The sequence below is a fragment of the Pogonomyrmex barbatus genome, unplaced genomic scaffold (assembly GCF_055798465.1).
Source record: "Pogonomyrmex barbatus isolate J1 unplaced genomic scaffold, ASM5579846v1 scaffold18, whole genome shotgun sequence".
NCBI lineage: Eukaryota > Metazoa > Arthropoda > Insecta > Hymenoptera > Formicidae > Pogonomyrmex > Pogonomyrmex barbatus.
This window is the reverse complement of record NW_028297114.1, coordinates 5,450,689-5,467,695: the sequence shown is the minus strand read 5'-3', so window position 1 is coordinate 5,467,695 and position 17,007 is coordinate 5,450,689. Positions and strand designations below refer to the sequence as shown.

At 42.8% G+C, this 17,007-nt stretch overlaps 2 long non-coding RNA genes across 3 annotated transcripts in view; one reads left to right on the top strand and one right to left on the bottom strand.

Annotated features, from left to right (window-relative positions):
• LOC105431750 (uncharacterized) overlaps window positions 1–17,007 on the bottom strand; it is a 164,076-nt gene that overhangs the window by 13,691 nt on the left and 133,378 nt on the right. The gene's annotated exons all lie outside the window — the stretch shown is intronic.
• LOC148937006 (uncharacterized) overlaps window positions 13,959–17,007 on the top strand; it is a 49,204-nt gene continuing 46,155 nt past the window's right edge. Inside the window, exon 1 of the long non-coding RNA XR_016138862.1 lies at window positions 13,959–15,882. This is a non-coding gene — a long non-coding RNA (uncharacterized LOC148937006). The remainder of the gene's footprint in view (window positions 15,883–17,007) is intronic.

Sequence of the window (17,007 nt, the reverse complement as noted above, 5' to 3'; positions counted from 1 at the left end):
TTACATATTTCACATATTACAGAATCGCGTTTCTGATACGAGGCAATAAGTTAATCCTTCGGGTCGCGTCGGATTTATTGGTATAAAAAAAAAAAAAATCAGATGAATGATTTCGCGAAAGATCAAGATCCGTATTGCCATAGGTTACTTGCTTTATAAATAAGCCGCGAGAAAACGAGCGATTCGCGTTTTCATTTATTTGCGCACCCATCGCGCGGTATCGCGAACGTATCGCTCGCGACTAGTGCATCGGTCAGGTGCAGTTTGCCGTGGCTATGCTCGTTCATTTGACGGAGAATCGGATTTCATTATACATAGCGCGGCTAGATTGAACGGATCAAACGAAATGCCGATGAAAAGTTTGCAAATAGGCTTTTTAGAAGGAGATCAACACGATATCGCGTTGGTTTACATAGAAGCCGTCATATCGCAAGCCAATTCTGCGGAAAAGTAACATTATCGGATATTTTTACTGGATTTTAAGCTTCGCGGTTTGATTGCCGTTTTCTAACGGTAAAAATTCATAAAAGTAAAATTTGTTTTTGAGATTTGTACTTGCAAATATTGTAATTTTGATATCGCAAGGGGGGGAGGGGAGGGCGGGGGTAGATAACGTTGAGAAGCGACACACAAAAATGGCCTTGTATATTGCCAGACTCTATTGAGGATGGCAATTGATTATTTGGGAAGAAGAAATATTAGCAACCACGCGGCGATAATTCAGCGCAGTTTAATGTAGCAGATACTTTATTGCTAATATGTTCATTAACTTTTGCGTCAAGGTCATAATTTTCGCACACATATGCGCCCTATCGCAGAAGGGACTTCGCCGTGATTTAATGAACTCGGGAAAACTGTGCCAAAATTGAGCAATAAAATGGTGCCTGCCATTTTTGTATGCATAATGAGGGCTCATCACTTTCGCCTTTTAATTGATACACTGATTTACAAATCGGTCGGTGTTAATGAAAAATCAATATTTTTCGCGGGCGTCATTATAAACGCAACGCGTTAATACGCAATTTGTCACGTTGTGAATTTTACAGAAATAATTTAATGAACATCGATTACCGATTATTAGCGAAGCAACTGTATTTAAGTTGACCCTTCCGTCTCTCGTGCATCGATCTCGACTATTTCCGATTCCACTCTCATTTGATATCAAATAGACCATCCATCCACGTCGTCGTTTTAACGTGAAATTTTCTCTGTATCGATATCCGCGCAATCTTGGATTGATGTAAACATAAATTCTCCGAAAAACTCAATGAAAATATTCCCCATACTGTTTATTTGCCCGTATTGTTTTTGCACCGTTTGGATGTTACCTTTGAAACGATTAGCCTCGTGGAACAAGTTTTTATCAATTGGACCGTCGTATTTTCTTACGAAAAATTTAAATTATATACGTTTTCAATAACAAATCGCAATTAATGTGAATGACGTGCCACGCGAGAGTTGTATATTTTTGTAACCAGCGATGTAAACTATTTTTGGTTTCGGATAGTGCTTAAAACGATATAAAAGGATGAACAATTTTCATTTGTGAATCCGACGAATACATCTCACTTTTGGATCAAATAATATATATATATATATATATATATATATATATATATATACACTGATTATTAGAAGCTTATTTATCACATTCGATTCAGCACTTTTGATCCAGCGGCAATCTATTTTCCATCAAAATTGTAAATTTATCTTGCCATTTATTTTGGCACTGTCAATACGCTCCCTTTTCTCAAATCAAACGTTGACATTGTATTTACGTACTTACATGATAAAAAAAAAAAAAAAAAAAAACACATTTTTCATAGGGCTGTATCTTGTCGCGACATCGCACGCTCGTGTATCTATTTTGCTACTTACGTCATGTTTCTGTTACGTTCTATATTTAGCAACGAGGATGACTAAACATTTTGAGGGTCAGCCGAGTTAAAATTTCCCAAATTTCGTTTCGCGGAACCGGATAGATGGACGACGCGCGTGTGTGCAACCAGGCAGATTAATCAAACGGTAGAAAAATTGGAAGAGGAAGCTATTGACAGCCGGCGCGGTATAAAAAATAAATGAAATTCAATACCCGCGCCTGCGATGGGCGGTTAATAAGCAAAAATCTGTCAAGCAGCACCAATGGCGCACTTAATTAACGTCGTACGCCTCATGGAAAAACTTTGAGATATGTGCGATCAACAATTTATTATTATCCCTTTGTCTCGATTTCGCGTTGTCTGTTCAAATTATTGATCTCCTTTTGAACATGTGAACATCTTATTAATAACACTTACGTTTTTAATAATAAATACTGACGAGGAATTATAAACCGAATTGATGCGATATCTCGTTATTACTTATTATCCAGCGCATTCTCCATGTTGCATTAGAAATACGGTTGCATCCATTTGGTTTCGGAAGTTAATGTCTACAATTAGCGGAAAAGTATCTTATCTATAACAAACCTGTATTAACATTACTGAGTTCTGAGAGTATATATTTTAAGATTGTTTCTTTTAGAAATCCAATAGGAATTATATCAAAGAAAAAATATTATTAACTTTAAAAAAAATTATTTTTATATTAGAATATTATACGCAGGTTTATTAAAAATTTTTTTATGTTGCATATTTTTCTTTAAACTTTATATTTACTACAGACCAGTACTTTTTAATTAAGAAATTAAATTAGGTTTTATTTGTGCGTACGATTAGTGTATCAATGATTAATTTATTTATTTATATAGTTATTTAACGTATAGATTGCATAGAAATAGAGATTAATATTAAATTCCTCGACCGATAATTATTTCAACAGATTTTACTTTAAACAATAAAAAACGCATTCAAAAATGCGATCCGACGGCAAGCCGACGGAATTTCGCAGCTATCCGAAAGAAAAAAATAGAAGTATTAAACTTAAAAATTATTTAAAACTTGTTGTTATGGATTATGCAACATTTATATAAATGATGCATGACACATATTTTGGAATGCCTAAGAAAATTTAACTAATTTTTTAAATTATAATATTCCCATCTTGCGAGAGTGTCCGTCGGCAAAAGAATTCTTTACTTAAAATGATTTCACAAAGCATTGTCGTCTTAAAAGCTGTAAAATAATTTTCTTTGTACATTAAGTATGTAATACAACAGTATAATAATACAACAGTTTTCAGTTTTTTGATACAATTTTTTAAATAATACATTTTATTGAAAGTTTGATAAAAATAACTACAAGAATTGATATTTTTTTCAAATGTGTCATATATAAATTTTATTGATCATTTGTGGAAGCATAAATTAATTATAATATAGTTAAAATATAATATGTGTTAACATTGAAGCTAGTTTTAAACAAAAAAATACAAAAATTTTTCTTCTTTTGTAAAATTTTGTGTTAGATGATATGATACGTAAAAAAATCTTTTTATTTTTATTAAAATTTAACGAAAATTTGTAAGATTGTACAAAAAATTGATATTTTTATAAGAAAAATCATAATCGAAACGAAAAAAAAAAAGATTTAGAATGCCTTATTTTTTATTTAGAAATATATTTTTTCACGAATAATGAAAAAGATACTGCAAAATACATATTGATATTTTTCAGAATCTGCAAGATTTCCAGTAAATAGTAATTCAAACGAGATAAAATCGAAGATATTTGCACGAGCCGCAGGTCTCCATTTTTACGCCAGTAAAATGTCCGACGGGCGGCGAATGGCGCGCTACACGACGAAAATACATTTTATCTTCTCGTTTGGCAGTTGTTAACAGACATTTTTACGTAATCTAAGATTATCGTATAGATCCACATTAATTTTCACTAATTGTTGATAGAAATTTATAAAACTGTCCATAATTATTAAAAAATTCTTTCTTGAAAGATCTTTGCTTCACTGATTGTGACATGTTTTACAAGATTTCTCAAAAATGCTAACAGAAAGTAACAAAGGTTGCTAATTTACAATCCAATACGATTGTCGCTTTTTTATTTCAGAGGATTGTATCTTTGCTAGTTTTTTTGTCGAACACGTTAGAATTTGGCGTCGCTGTTTTACGCGAAAAACGCACGTATGTGACATTCGATAGCGAAGAAGGATTATCGTAGGATGTTCTTAGCGAATTTTTGACGAAATATCAAGAACAGATTTACTAACTGCGACGGCGCCGTGTGAGCTAAGGCCGCCATAAAAATTCAGTGATTTCAACCGACGGTAAGGGCAAGGTCTCCTTTCGTCTCGCGTGGCATCGATTCATGCGCACTCGCACTTTCCTCCATTTTTATTCGAGGCAAAACATGTCTCGCCCCATGATCTTTATCGCGGACGATAATCTACGTTCTAAGGAAAAGAATGTTTCGAATATGCTTTGCTACGCGGATATTGATTTAACGAAAAGACGGAAAGGGGAAGCCACATCCTTTCCTCGTCTTTTCGTCAATAATATAATAATACTTGAATCTTTTGTAACGTCTTATTTATCGTTTTTCACAGCAGCGTATATTCTCCGTTGTATCGAACGCACGTGACGTCACGTCTAATGCATATTAATACGTATAAATATCTCCATTTGGCTGGACAAACATACGTTTTTATAATGTCAAGCCCTGTACATCAGGATCCAGTTTGATTGTTGGGTTTTATGTGGATTTATACTATATCAATAACCGCAGTAATAAAATATAATCGCGGGACTGTCGTTATTAATTTTTCAATTCCCTCTTTTCGTTTGCTTTCGTAAGTTACATCGACAATTTGAAGCGCGTCAACTTACATGTATCGATTAACAAATATTCGACGACTATCAAATGGGGATCGAATAATAATAGCCTCCTTTTTTTTTAAGCTCGTGACGGACGGCCGTTTCATAAATGCATCGTGAAAAATGGTAATCGGATCAAATACGTGATTCTGATGGGAAAAGAAGTATAAACCGAACCTCTAAGTAATAATGAAGTAATAAAGGTTAAATTTCGAAGTTAATTACGAACCGATGACGCGGAACGTAATTTTGTCTGATAGTGGCCCATTTTCAGGTTATCGTAGCGAAAATTATATTTAACGTAATTATTTTGTTGGCAACTACGAACTTTAACCTTCGCATCCGCGTTATAATTTGCGCGCGGTCCGTCGCCCGTTTACATTTATCTCGGCCGATTTAAATATTTAAATAAATATCTGTCAATTTTACATACATTATTAGTTTCATATTTGTTTTCGATCACTTTCCGTTTTCAGCCGCGCTGAATGTTCCGCGCGGTTTTATTGTTAGTAATTATTATCGAAACATTTATATATCTTCTGCTTGCAACATTGCGCTTTCGATTTCCGTTGTGCGTGCGCCTGTTGTACATGCGGGTTAACCAAGAGGTCTATATCTTCGCGTGATGTTCCTTCGTTCTGAGAACTTGGTCGTTCTGATGTAATTCCCACGCGTGGGATATCATGTAATTCACTTTACGCCCGACTTTGCGACTTGAGCTCTCCTCTCTGTAAAACTAACGTTTTAATCGTGTAAGAAGGGGATTTCCCGTTTTACTTACAGAGGAGAATAAAAAAGTAATCGACGGAAATCCTGGGGAAATCTAAAGACCGAGAAATAGCGTGGATGACCTCCGGCGATTAGCGAGCGTTCCTTCGTTTTATCCGCGATCAGAAATGGAAAGTGGATCGCACTTTCGATTGCCGACAAAAAAGAGAGATGCGTAGAGAAAGCGAGCGAGCGAGCGAGCGAGAGAGAGAGAGAGAGAGAGAGAGAGAGAGAGAGGGGGGGAGGGGGGAGAAAGGAAAGAGTCGCAGAAACATGAAATGTACGTTCTATATTACGTTTCTATTTCGATTGATTGTAATTAATTGAACTGTTTCTCCGCGCAATTTAAATTATTCACGATAAATGAAAATATAGCTCGCGACAGTTCTGGTTTTTACGAAAGGCGCGTTTCGTTGTTTCAGATCGTGAATTTATTAACACATTTTACACGCGTGGAAAAAGATATCGGGCTCGGTGGAAGGTTAGGTGATTCCGCGGATGTCCGACGATCTTGACAGAAAACCGATCGTACAAGCACTTTTGCGGGCTCCGGAGCTAAACGCATGTAATTACATCGTACCTCGCTTTCGAATAATGAGAATAAAAGAATGCAAAATTAACATGTAAAACGTTAAAACGACACATTTTGCACGATAGAAACGGGCTGTTCAACTGTCATCGTAATAGTCCGATCGATATTTTTAATTAAATCACGTAATTTTTGCAAAAACATCCCGTACTTCTCGTACACGAAAACAACACTTCATTATGCATCACAAAGCGCCAACGTGTAGAACAGCATTTTAATGTAGATCAATCGAATTATCTGAAAGTTCAGTTTGAGTATCTCCTGCATGTACGTACGTACGTACGTACGTACGTGTATGTGTGCGTGTGTGCGTGCGTGCGTGCGTGCGTGCGTGCGTGCGTGTGTGTGTGCGTGCGTGTGTGTGTGTGTGTGTGTGCGCGCGCGCGCGCGCGCGCGAGCAGTAGTATTACAAGTTAGGAAATATGCCGGCTCTCGTATGACGAAATATCGCGAGCTACGCCGATGGAAGGTCGGAAATTTTTCAACTACTGAAGCACCGAATCGGCAAAGGCCCGAAATAAAATTTGCTCTGCGTCGTCCTCGCGCCCGGCACCGCAAATACGACGAACATCGAAACGAACTTCATGACGATTTCATCGACCGATAACCGCGATTGGTTTGACGTTCAACCGCATACCTATGATTTGATAAGGTTTGAAAGGACGAATAAAATATGAGATTTATTAGAAACGAGAGGGGACCGCTAGCGTCGTTATCATTCGCGAATTTACAATTAGCGAACGTCATAAATTCCTTTTTCATAGGTAAGAGTTTGCTTTGGGCGAGGCTTTTTTTTTGTAATCGCGCCGCCTAAAAATTGGTTTCATTTCCCTAAATCCTAGTTTAATTAATTTTCTTTTATTTCCTTTTTGCATAATAATTACAAAGAGAGAGAGAGAGAGAGAGAGAGAGAGAGAGAGAAAGAGAAAGATGAATATACAGTTATGAAAACTGAAACCAATTCGCGCGTGTTTGAAAAATTTAAGATGCGATCATACATAAGTTTTGCTGGAGTTTAATAAAATATTCTAAAAATATATTATGCGAATAATAACTAATGACGAATAATCGTAAAAATCTTTAACACAGATATTGCGACAATATGAATTTAATAAATTCAATGAAATAATGCGTTAATGAAAATCTCTTTTACATCGACGAAAAGCTGGATGCACCTTATTCAACATGCGGATAAAATGGTAGATGTGCGCGATCGAGCTTGCATAAATCCTAATATTTTTTGTAAAATATTATTCCCAGCATCCTTACACGACCGTATGATAATTACGCGCTGTATAAAAAATATGCGCTTCGTTCGTTGTCCAGAATCAGAAATTAGAATACCAAGCACGCCGTCACGGTGAAAAGCGACTCGTACTTCCATGAAAAATACTGGAATGTTGATTCAGCAGTCGGAGAAAAAATATTTTTTTCCGTAGAACGCGGGTGCAGTGGGACGTTTCAACGCTTGTACAGGCGTTATCAATGCTTTACCGGTGAAGGTCGCGGATCAATTTCTTGAAATCTGAGTAAATCTACAGAGATACACGATGTGTCAATTACAAATAACCGCAATACAGAGGTTGTAGCAATATTTCATGGTCAGATGAAAATAATTTCAATGTTGCTGGGACAGAGAAAGTAAGAGAGAGAGAGAGAGAGAGAGAGAGAGAGAGAGAGAGAGAGAGAGAGAAAACAAATTGTTTAAAATTGAATAAATTCAATATCTGTATTATTATTTCTCTTTATCAATTCTGTTCGACTATATATATTTCATTTTAAGTTATTATTCAGATTAAATTTTTCTTCGTCATTAATATTTCAAATATCGGTGTGTTTTTTAATTTGATCTAAAAATTTCCTAATTAGATCATTTTTGTTATATCGTACACGAATGCATGCGCAATGAAGCATTATAAATATATTTCCATTTTTTTTACGCACTTTTCACGTGACCTCAATTCTTCTTTCTTCCTTTCGATGACAATATATCGAGAACTCACACAATAAGCACACTTCGATATCACACTTTCGATTGATTTACACAGTCGAGCGGAAAAGCAACCGCTTGTTACGAACTCTTCGGCAATCGAAGAATTGAAGAGATGCTCGATACAAGGGGGGACTCACTGTCGCGAGTTCTGCGAATCTTCTGTGAGGAGTATCGTCGGTCCCAAGTTTCGTGGGACCCAGATACCATTCTGCGGGGAGTAGCCAATGGGATACGTCCGAGGGAACGAGCTCGTCTCCACTTCGTGGGGGGCCAAAAGCGCACACGTACCACCTGTTCCCATACGTGTATACGGTACAAGACGTGCACACATACACACATACAGACGACGCAAGAAAAAAAGAACGATTTTAAATCAAGCATAGCTCTCGGTTCTCAGGAGATGTAAAACGCTCGAGATCAAGAATTCAAGCGAATCGTCATTGTTGTCATTTGTTAGCTGGATACTTTTTTTTTATTTTCCCGGGAGTATATGAAATTGTTACAACAACTCAATGATATTGTACTCCATGATCCATCGCGAGTTATTTTAACGAGAAAGGAAAAGTTACTCGCGACGGAGCCGGCGCGTAATCAAAGATGCATCTAAGGCTCTATTGGAGCACGGAGCGGCGTACGCGAGCGTAGGCGAGCTCATTTGCGGGATATTACATTTTATTAATATTTTTATTAATATTTGCGCGGTAAACATTTCAAATTCACGACGGTGTGCACGGTGTGCGCTTATAGAAGCGAGCGGCGTTCATAGAGGAGCACGTACACGCAGGCACACCGGGACACGCGATTCTTCTCTCCTCCGCGCTCCTCCTTTCCCCCCTTAACCCCTACTCGGCCCTTCGCCGTTACGGACGCCGTATGCTCGAAAAAGAGAAAACGCGCCAACACGGACCTCGTTCGTTCGCTGGGCGTAATTTTTTTCCCCGCTTCGCGTTTCGAAAAATAGCTCTCGGAGAACGCGCCGAGAGCCGGCGCCGTGCCGCGCCATTCGCGGTACGTGCATAGACGAAGGGCTCGAGCTCGAGCGCTAATACGCGCGTGTGATTATCCTTTTTCTCCGTGCCGGCGTTTTATGGAGGAGAGAGAGAGCGTTACGTACGGAAATATTTAAGGTCTGCTTTGCGAGAGATGTATGGGGACGTTTTGTATAGAGGACCCGAGAGCTAGGAAACAACGTGATTTGCGAGGGAACGCTTTTCAGACCCCGGGCCCCGCCGCGCGAGGAGTCCGACTCTCGTGCACGTACCTACGTGCATCGCCCTTTACTTTATTCCCGTGATGAAACAATTTCGACATTAACTGGCTTTTCTCACCCGCCGCCGCCGCCGCCGCCGCCGCCGCCTTCGCGAGAGAGGGTACCGCGCGAAATTGCGACGTTCAGTCAGGGAGACATGAAGATAACGGCTCGTGTGAAAGAACTGGTTAATTTTTTTTTTTTTTTTTTTTTTTTTTTACAAAAATGCAACATTTCTTATTGTTATCGTAATATTCTAGAGATTCCACTTGAGATTTTGTTAAATTTGTCGTGCAGATGATGCGCGCTTTTACAAGTCTGGTTACTATTCGGCCAATCTTCGCGACAAAGCGGAGACTCGCATGACTCGTAACATCGCGTCGAGTCTGCAAACGAGTTTTGATGCACAAAGGGAGAGACGCCGTCAATCCCGAAACGATCTCTTCCGATAGCCTGACATTTCGTTGACGACGAGCCGCGACGGCAATCGGCGCGGCGTCTCTTTATTACCGCGCCTGTTTTGCGACGAGTCGAACAAGTTATTTCGGCGCGTAGAGAGTAGGTGTACTCTCTAACTACCAGCAACGTAGTTGAAAATAGTGGAAGCGTCGCGAGTAACGACCATATAAATTCCGCGGAATTGCCCGATGCGCGTTCGTTATGTGTGCCAGCGTGAGGAGGAGAGCCGGGAAAAGAAGAAAAAAAGAGGCGCCGGGACGCGATGCGCGCGGGTGGACGGCGCGGTACCGGGACGCGGTGCTGCGCGGCGGGGCGGCGGGTGTTTGAAAAGTTGAAGAAAAACCGTGGCGGTGTTTACCGGAGCCGCGGGTGGAAAAACTTTTCAGACGGCGGCTTTTGAATGGTCGTCGATCGTTCGCCGAACACTCCGCCGCGCCGCGCCGCGCAGTCCGGTTTCACAGCGCGCGGATTTACCGGACGTATTTTTTCGCACGAGAGAGAGAGAGAGAGAGAGAGAGAGAGAGAGAGAGAGAGAGAGAGAGAGAGAGAGAGAAAGAAAAAAAGAGAGACAGCGAGCTCGCGCGCCTCTCTTCTTTTTTTTTGCGCTTTATTTTTATCGGTAAATTCGTCGTAAATTTATCGGGTACCATTTATCGCGCGGCACGCTCCGCGCGAACGAAAGTGACTTTGTAAAAAAAAAAAAAAGAAAAAATAAAATTCGCTCGGCCTTTCGATATAGCTACTTTAAAAACGTCACGACAAACGCGTTACGCGCTAATTAAGATGTGAATTAGCGGATTTCTTCCCGCGATCGTTTCTTATCGCCTCGTGTGAATAAACCTCTCCGACGTAGATTACCTTCCTCGCTATTTAATGAAAATATAACGAACCGTGTGTTTTCGTAATTACATAAAATCTGTTGCAATTGTACTGCTTAGTCAGAGTAGGAAGGATCATGCATAACTTCTGTCTTATGAATTATGTATTATGCGCGAAATGTGTTTATAAATGCGTCGAAAATTGTGCGTCCTAATTATGTGGAGCATAGCGAATTTTTCTCTGTATCAATTGTTCTTACCGTTCCCGGTAAGTAGATAACTAATGATTGCAAAACCACGGTAGACGCATGCTCGTTGCTGCCTAATTATCGCGTTTCCGAATCACAGCCCGAGGTACTAATTAGCAATTATTCATTTGATCTGCGATACTTCCTGACGTAGTTACGCGGCGAGAAAAAGTTCATCGATCCAGCGAATTTCGTCTCGTTAACCTGATTTTAGGGAAATCATTCGTATCGCCGGTTGTGTCAATCTGATCCATTGTGAAAATGCGAAACGTTTGACCGTAATCGACGAAAAAAAAATCTCATTCGGCGATTAAGTCGGTCGTGAAAAGCGCAGATGATCCCGCGTGTTCATTGGCCTTTTCCTGTCTGTGAAAACGATTCTTCACGTGCGATGGATTTTATTTCGTTCTCCACTCGCCTCTCTTCGAGGTCGCGATCAAGTGGAAATTCCGTTACGAGATTTGTTGTTCGCGATCAGCTCGCGAATACCCCGCGTTTGAGGCGGTCTATTATTACAACGTATTAGCGAAAAGACACGAGCGGAGTTAGGGACGGTAGGCGAGTCACTCGCGACGAAGTGATGAACCGCGCGAGTGGCACTGGGAATCGCGGCATAAACGATCGGTTATCTGATTACGATTAATTTCCATTAGCGATTATTCCATCGACATAATTCGATCCCTATTAGCTACGATCGACGGGATAATGCCGCGCAGTAATAAGAATATCATTACCGCGGCGTTTGCCATGGTGGAGAACGCGGAGGGCAACGCGAACGCCGGCAACGCGGACGCGAGCACCTTGGAGAAGGCCGTATGTCTCCGCGCCAGCGGGAACTCGCGAGGGTGAGTGGGGGGGGGGGCGGAGGGGAGAGGGAGAGGTGTATCTCTTAATGAAGCGAAGAGGCGACGAGGCGACGATGAGATAGCCCGACCGTTTGAGTTTTCGATCGGGCGGGACGAGATAATGCGATTAACGCCATGCAAAATTGGACCTCTTTGAGCAACGTGTCGTTCGGTCGGCGATGCAACGCAGTTACCGCGGGAAAGGGCGAGCGCGCAATAACGTCGCCCGGCGTTGCCGTGTACCTACGTGTACCTTCCAGGCACCAGTCAAAGTGGTGGCGATTTTTAGGGAAATTTGCAAACGAGAGAATTCACGCTTGAAATTTCAGCCGGTTAATCGGCGCGCGAAGGGAGATCGACTGACGGAGATATCTGGTTTTCACGATAATTGCCCCCCCCCCCCAGGGGGCAATTGCACTTTATATTCGAGGAGGCGTACCTTTTACTTTTGTCTGTCGTTTATTCCGTTCGTTTGCGGAATGCCGGTATTACCCGAGCGTGGGCACCATCTTCCACTCATCTGCTTTCCGTGACGGAAAGATTTCGGTGCGGGCTCGTAACCGTGCAGCTTTGAACTGTATACACTTTGGCTCGCACACGTTTATACGTCCGTCGTATACGCGCCTGTGATTGTTAAAAATATTAGACGGCTTAAGAGAGAATTAAAGAAACACATTATTATAGAATTTTTTTATTATGCTGCATAAGCAGCTTTATTAATATCCTCATATGGAAAATGTTACTGCAGTAATGAACATAGAGGTGAACAAAAATAACGAATGGAGGTGAATAAAAATAAATTTCTTACTAAGTACAACAGGCGAAATATTAAAATATTGAAATAACCACTACGTTTATCGTTCGCATCCGGCATATCTGCGTCCGGCGATTTCATTCTACAATTTGCGAGTGATCGAGCGAGCGACAGAGAGAGAGAGAGAGAGAGAGAGAGAGAGAGAGAGAGAGAGAGAGAGAGAGAGAGAGAGAGAGAGAGAGAAAGTGAGAGAAGATAACGGAGAAGACAGAACGCGCGGACGCGGGGAGGCGAATCTACGATTTCTACGAGGGCCGAGGGAAAAAAGCAATCGTGCGAACGAGTCTGCGACGGGAGTCTGATTCCCAGTGTGCGGAGTGAGCGATCGGTTGTATAACGCACGAGGCCGGACGGCGGACGTGCGGACGGAAACGCGGTGTAATCCCGCGATAGAGCCGCGATTCGTCATCCGCGGGGGCCCGGCAAATGAAAACTCTTAATACGCAGCATTGTATAAGTTAGATTGGAATCGCCGCGGCTACCATCGGTAGGGCAGCGATGGTGTCCCTACGACGACGACACAGATTGAAAGCGTCCCGCGCGCGCGAGACAGGCCGCGCGCGTCTCCCGCGTGTCGCTCGATCGAGACGATCGGGGTGACCCATTGGTTGCGATTCATCCAGCACAGAAGCACGGGGTTAACGCGGAAGAGAAGTATGGCCTACAAAAATACAGATTTCCAATAACCGATAGCGGCGGTCTCGCTCGCACCGCCGTTCATCGACACCCTCCTCGCCTGTCCCTCTCCCACCTGGACCGCGGACACAGAAACAATACAGCATGCGCAAAGCGGTGCTCCCTCCCCTCCTCCCGCAACTCACTCTCTCTCTCTCTCCCCCGCGGTCTTCCCCGCTCTTGTGTGCTCTTCCTATCTTCCTCCGTCTCGGTCCTCTGTTTCACTCGGTGCGTCATTCTTTTCCCGCGAGTCGGCGCACTCTCTTTCGCTCTCCCGCGCTCTCCGTTTCTCCAATGAACAGCTTTTTATTTTCCCGAGCCTCGATCCGAGTACGATCCGTGTGTACAACGAGACCACGTGTCCTCCGTCCAAACAAACAGCGCACGAACACTCCCCGTCTCTCTCTTCCTCTATTTTTCGCTGTATTCTTCTCTCTCTCTCTGTCTCTCTCTCTCTCTCTCTCGCTTTGTCTCTTCATCCTTTTTCCCTCACATCCTCGATTCTCACCGATTCTTCATGATATCATGCTCTCGCTTCTCTTCCAGCTCCTCGCTCCATGCATCTTTCTCCCGTGAGTGTCCCTGCCTGCCTCTTTCCTCCTCGTCCCCCTGCCCCCTCTCTCTTTATTCTCTCTGTCTCCATAGTTCGCACGACGGTTAATAAACCATTGATTGGATTGACACCGATATCGGGAGCGTTGTTCGAGGTGAATGAGAGGTCGGTGGTTCCTCGATCACCCACGTTCTTCAATGTTTCTTCTTTCCCCTCTGGCTATCTCCATCGGCCACCCTTCCTCGCTATTTGTCACTGCCGCAGTCTCAAATGTGATTTAATAACGATTTATCATCGCTGCTATTTTTGTAAGCTGTAATAAAGTCATCCCCCCTGAATTTACTTATAAACTATATGATGAGCAATATAAGAGAAATTATATCGAACATTTTTAATTTTTAAAAATTTGTAAAATATGTTAACGACAATTGTAAACGGCAAAATTAACTTCGATAAATCGTTGATAAAGTTTTTTCTCATACTTGCAAAAATGCGATTTAAATATCACCCGATTGCTAAAAATGATATAAATAACAGTACGCAGGAACGTTTTAAAATTCATGTTTGCAGACGCAGATAATTTTAACGTGTCTGCTGTTTAAAAAGCTTATTGAAAAGGGATCTGTTTCTCTTACAAACAGAAATTATACGCGCTTCGGGAAAGTCCGCCGGTTAAACGGTGGATACTCGTTTAATTATCGTATCCCAATCGAGCGCCCGTAAATAAAGTTTCACCAACGTTAGGCGTGCATTTCCGGCATTCCGCAACGTCATCCTGAGACAATGCGGGCCCGGCAGGAGGAGCAGTAAAGCACGGACGTTTAGCGCGGTGCCAATTTCACAGGTGCACGGTTCTCGAAATGGGCCGAGCCGCGTTACCATAGGGGATTCGCAGGAGCCGACGGGACGTACGGCTGTGCGTAATATCGGTCATTGACAGCGATAGTGTTTCGCAACGTTCCGTAGAATGTGCGTTCACGGTCACGCACGTACCGGGTGACATTAATGCTGACCCACTAATGAAGATAGACCGCCGTCGACGTGGAAACCTGAACGCCGATCGATCGAACCGGCCGATGAGTAAATCGTTTCGCTTGTTTCGTTCTCGTTTGGTGAATATCGTATCTTCGCGAGACGCCGGAAGAGTTTCGTTTTCTATTTTTCCGCGAGTTCGATACATCGATTTTTCTCGACGGTCTTTGAACCTGCCCCTCCCCCCCTTCGCTTTTTGAAAATCGAGAAAGATAAAAGCGAGAAGCGATAAAAATCGAGAAGAATAAAACCAGACCAAAAAAGTGGTCAATTTTCTATATCGAAATGTGGACTGGAAGTGATGGAGAGGAAATGGTGAGGAAATTTTAAACCTGAAGAAATATGATATATGTGTTTGTTAAATTTTATATTTCTTCGACGTGTGTCGTTGAAGCGCATTCTCTGGCGTTTCTCGCGACGGTCTAACGGCATCTCACGGGTCATTATGTCAGGCGGAATTGAAACACGTGGAGTCGGTCCCGTGTCGAACGGTCCTGAAATTGCATACCTACCGTTCCACCCAGTATGCAGTTTGGTTGCACGTATGCGGCTGTTAACGTGGCACGCGTATGCACAGTAGCATTGGACCACGGGCCGAGGGGTGGGAAGGGGGAAAGGGGGAGAGGGGAGAGGGATGGGTTTGGGGCGGGTCCGAGCGAAGGGGGTCAATGCGCGTTAATTGATCCAGTGTCAAGGTCAAACCTCTCTCGCGCGTCATCGCATTATCATCGATTATTGGACGTATCCCCCTGGTCAGTTCTCAGAGAGCCGGTCCGCCGCGAAGTGTACTGAATCGATAGCGGATGGATCGATAAGATGACGATGTTAATCCCGGCTTTAATAGCAATACGCTGATATGATTAGTTTCAAGCGAATGTGCCACCAAATGGCGGGTGTTCCTCCTGTGTCATGATTGATCTACGTATTTGACGTTTAATTGCGCTCACGGTTAATCCGCGACGCGGATTAGAATGGACTTTGTCAATCGGAATAGAGTTTAACTCTTTGGAACTGAAAGTACTTCGAGATGTCTTATATTCGATACTCATAATCGTGTTCACGCTGAAAGAAGGTAAGCTCATTTTTTTTTTTTTTTTTGATTGACGATATGTCGAATTGTGGAATTGACCGTATTCTTTTTAACGTGCACATAATTTTAACTTTTTATTACGTAGAAGTTGTTCGCGTTTTATTAACACAATCGCAGAAGCTTTAAATTGCGTACAATTATTATATTCAAATACGAGCTTAGAATTATTTTGTTATAATTATCTCTCGAAATAGAGGCGCCATTGATTAAGCAATCATGTAGGAGTCAGCTTTCAGCTTTAATTCTGGAGATGGGTTTCGATGTATCAGGGTGATCTCCCGATTGAATCCACGTTGCGCACGTCCGTCACGACGAAGGTCGCGAATTACGGTTTGCAGAGCGTGGTCGGGGGCGAGCGAGTCGGCGAAAAGCGAAGAAAAGAAACGCGGCGTGCGAGGCGTCCGGCCGCGGTCGCCGCAATAAATCGGTCAGATCGTGCCGTCGCTCATCCCTGCGTGGACACAGTTTCCCGTCGTGCCGTCCGATTTTTTTTTTCCTCCCCCGATGTCAGCTGCGGCATCGATCCCAAAACGAACGGCACGAAACGAGCTGGACGTCGCGCGTGGCCAATGGTGAAGAGAACGGGGGAAAAAAAAGCACGAGAGAGAGAGAAAGAGAGCGAGAGGGGGAGGATGAGAGAGAGAGCGGAAGAGAGACGATACGATACGATGTTATGCGAGAGCGAAGTGGCGACTTGCGCAATGGCCGTAGAATCGGTCGAAAACGAAAGTAGATGACGTGGCTGGATGCGGCCGGCAGACGGACAATAACCAATCATGTGCAATTAACCTGTGACACCATGACACCTAAATACTCCCGGACACCTATATAGCGGTTATGTTCCCATTATGTGGCCGTATCGACACGTGTTCCGTGCCGCACGCTACGCAACGCAATGCCAGCACACGCCGCACGCCGCACGCCGCACGTCGCACGCCGCACGCCGCACGCCGCACGCCGCGCCGCGCCGCGCCGCGCCGCGCCGCGTCGCGCGTTGCCGGCACACATTCGCGCATTGTGCGATATGTCGTCGACCGCCCGCGCATAGACGCCCCCGCGTGTATGCACGCTGGACATATTGATACACAGTTTGATACACACCGATTA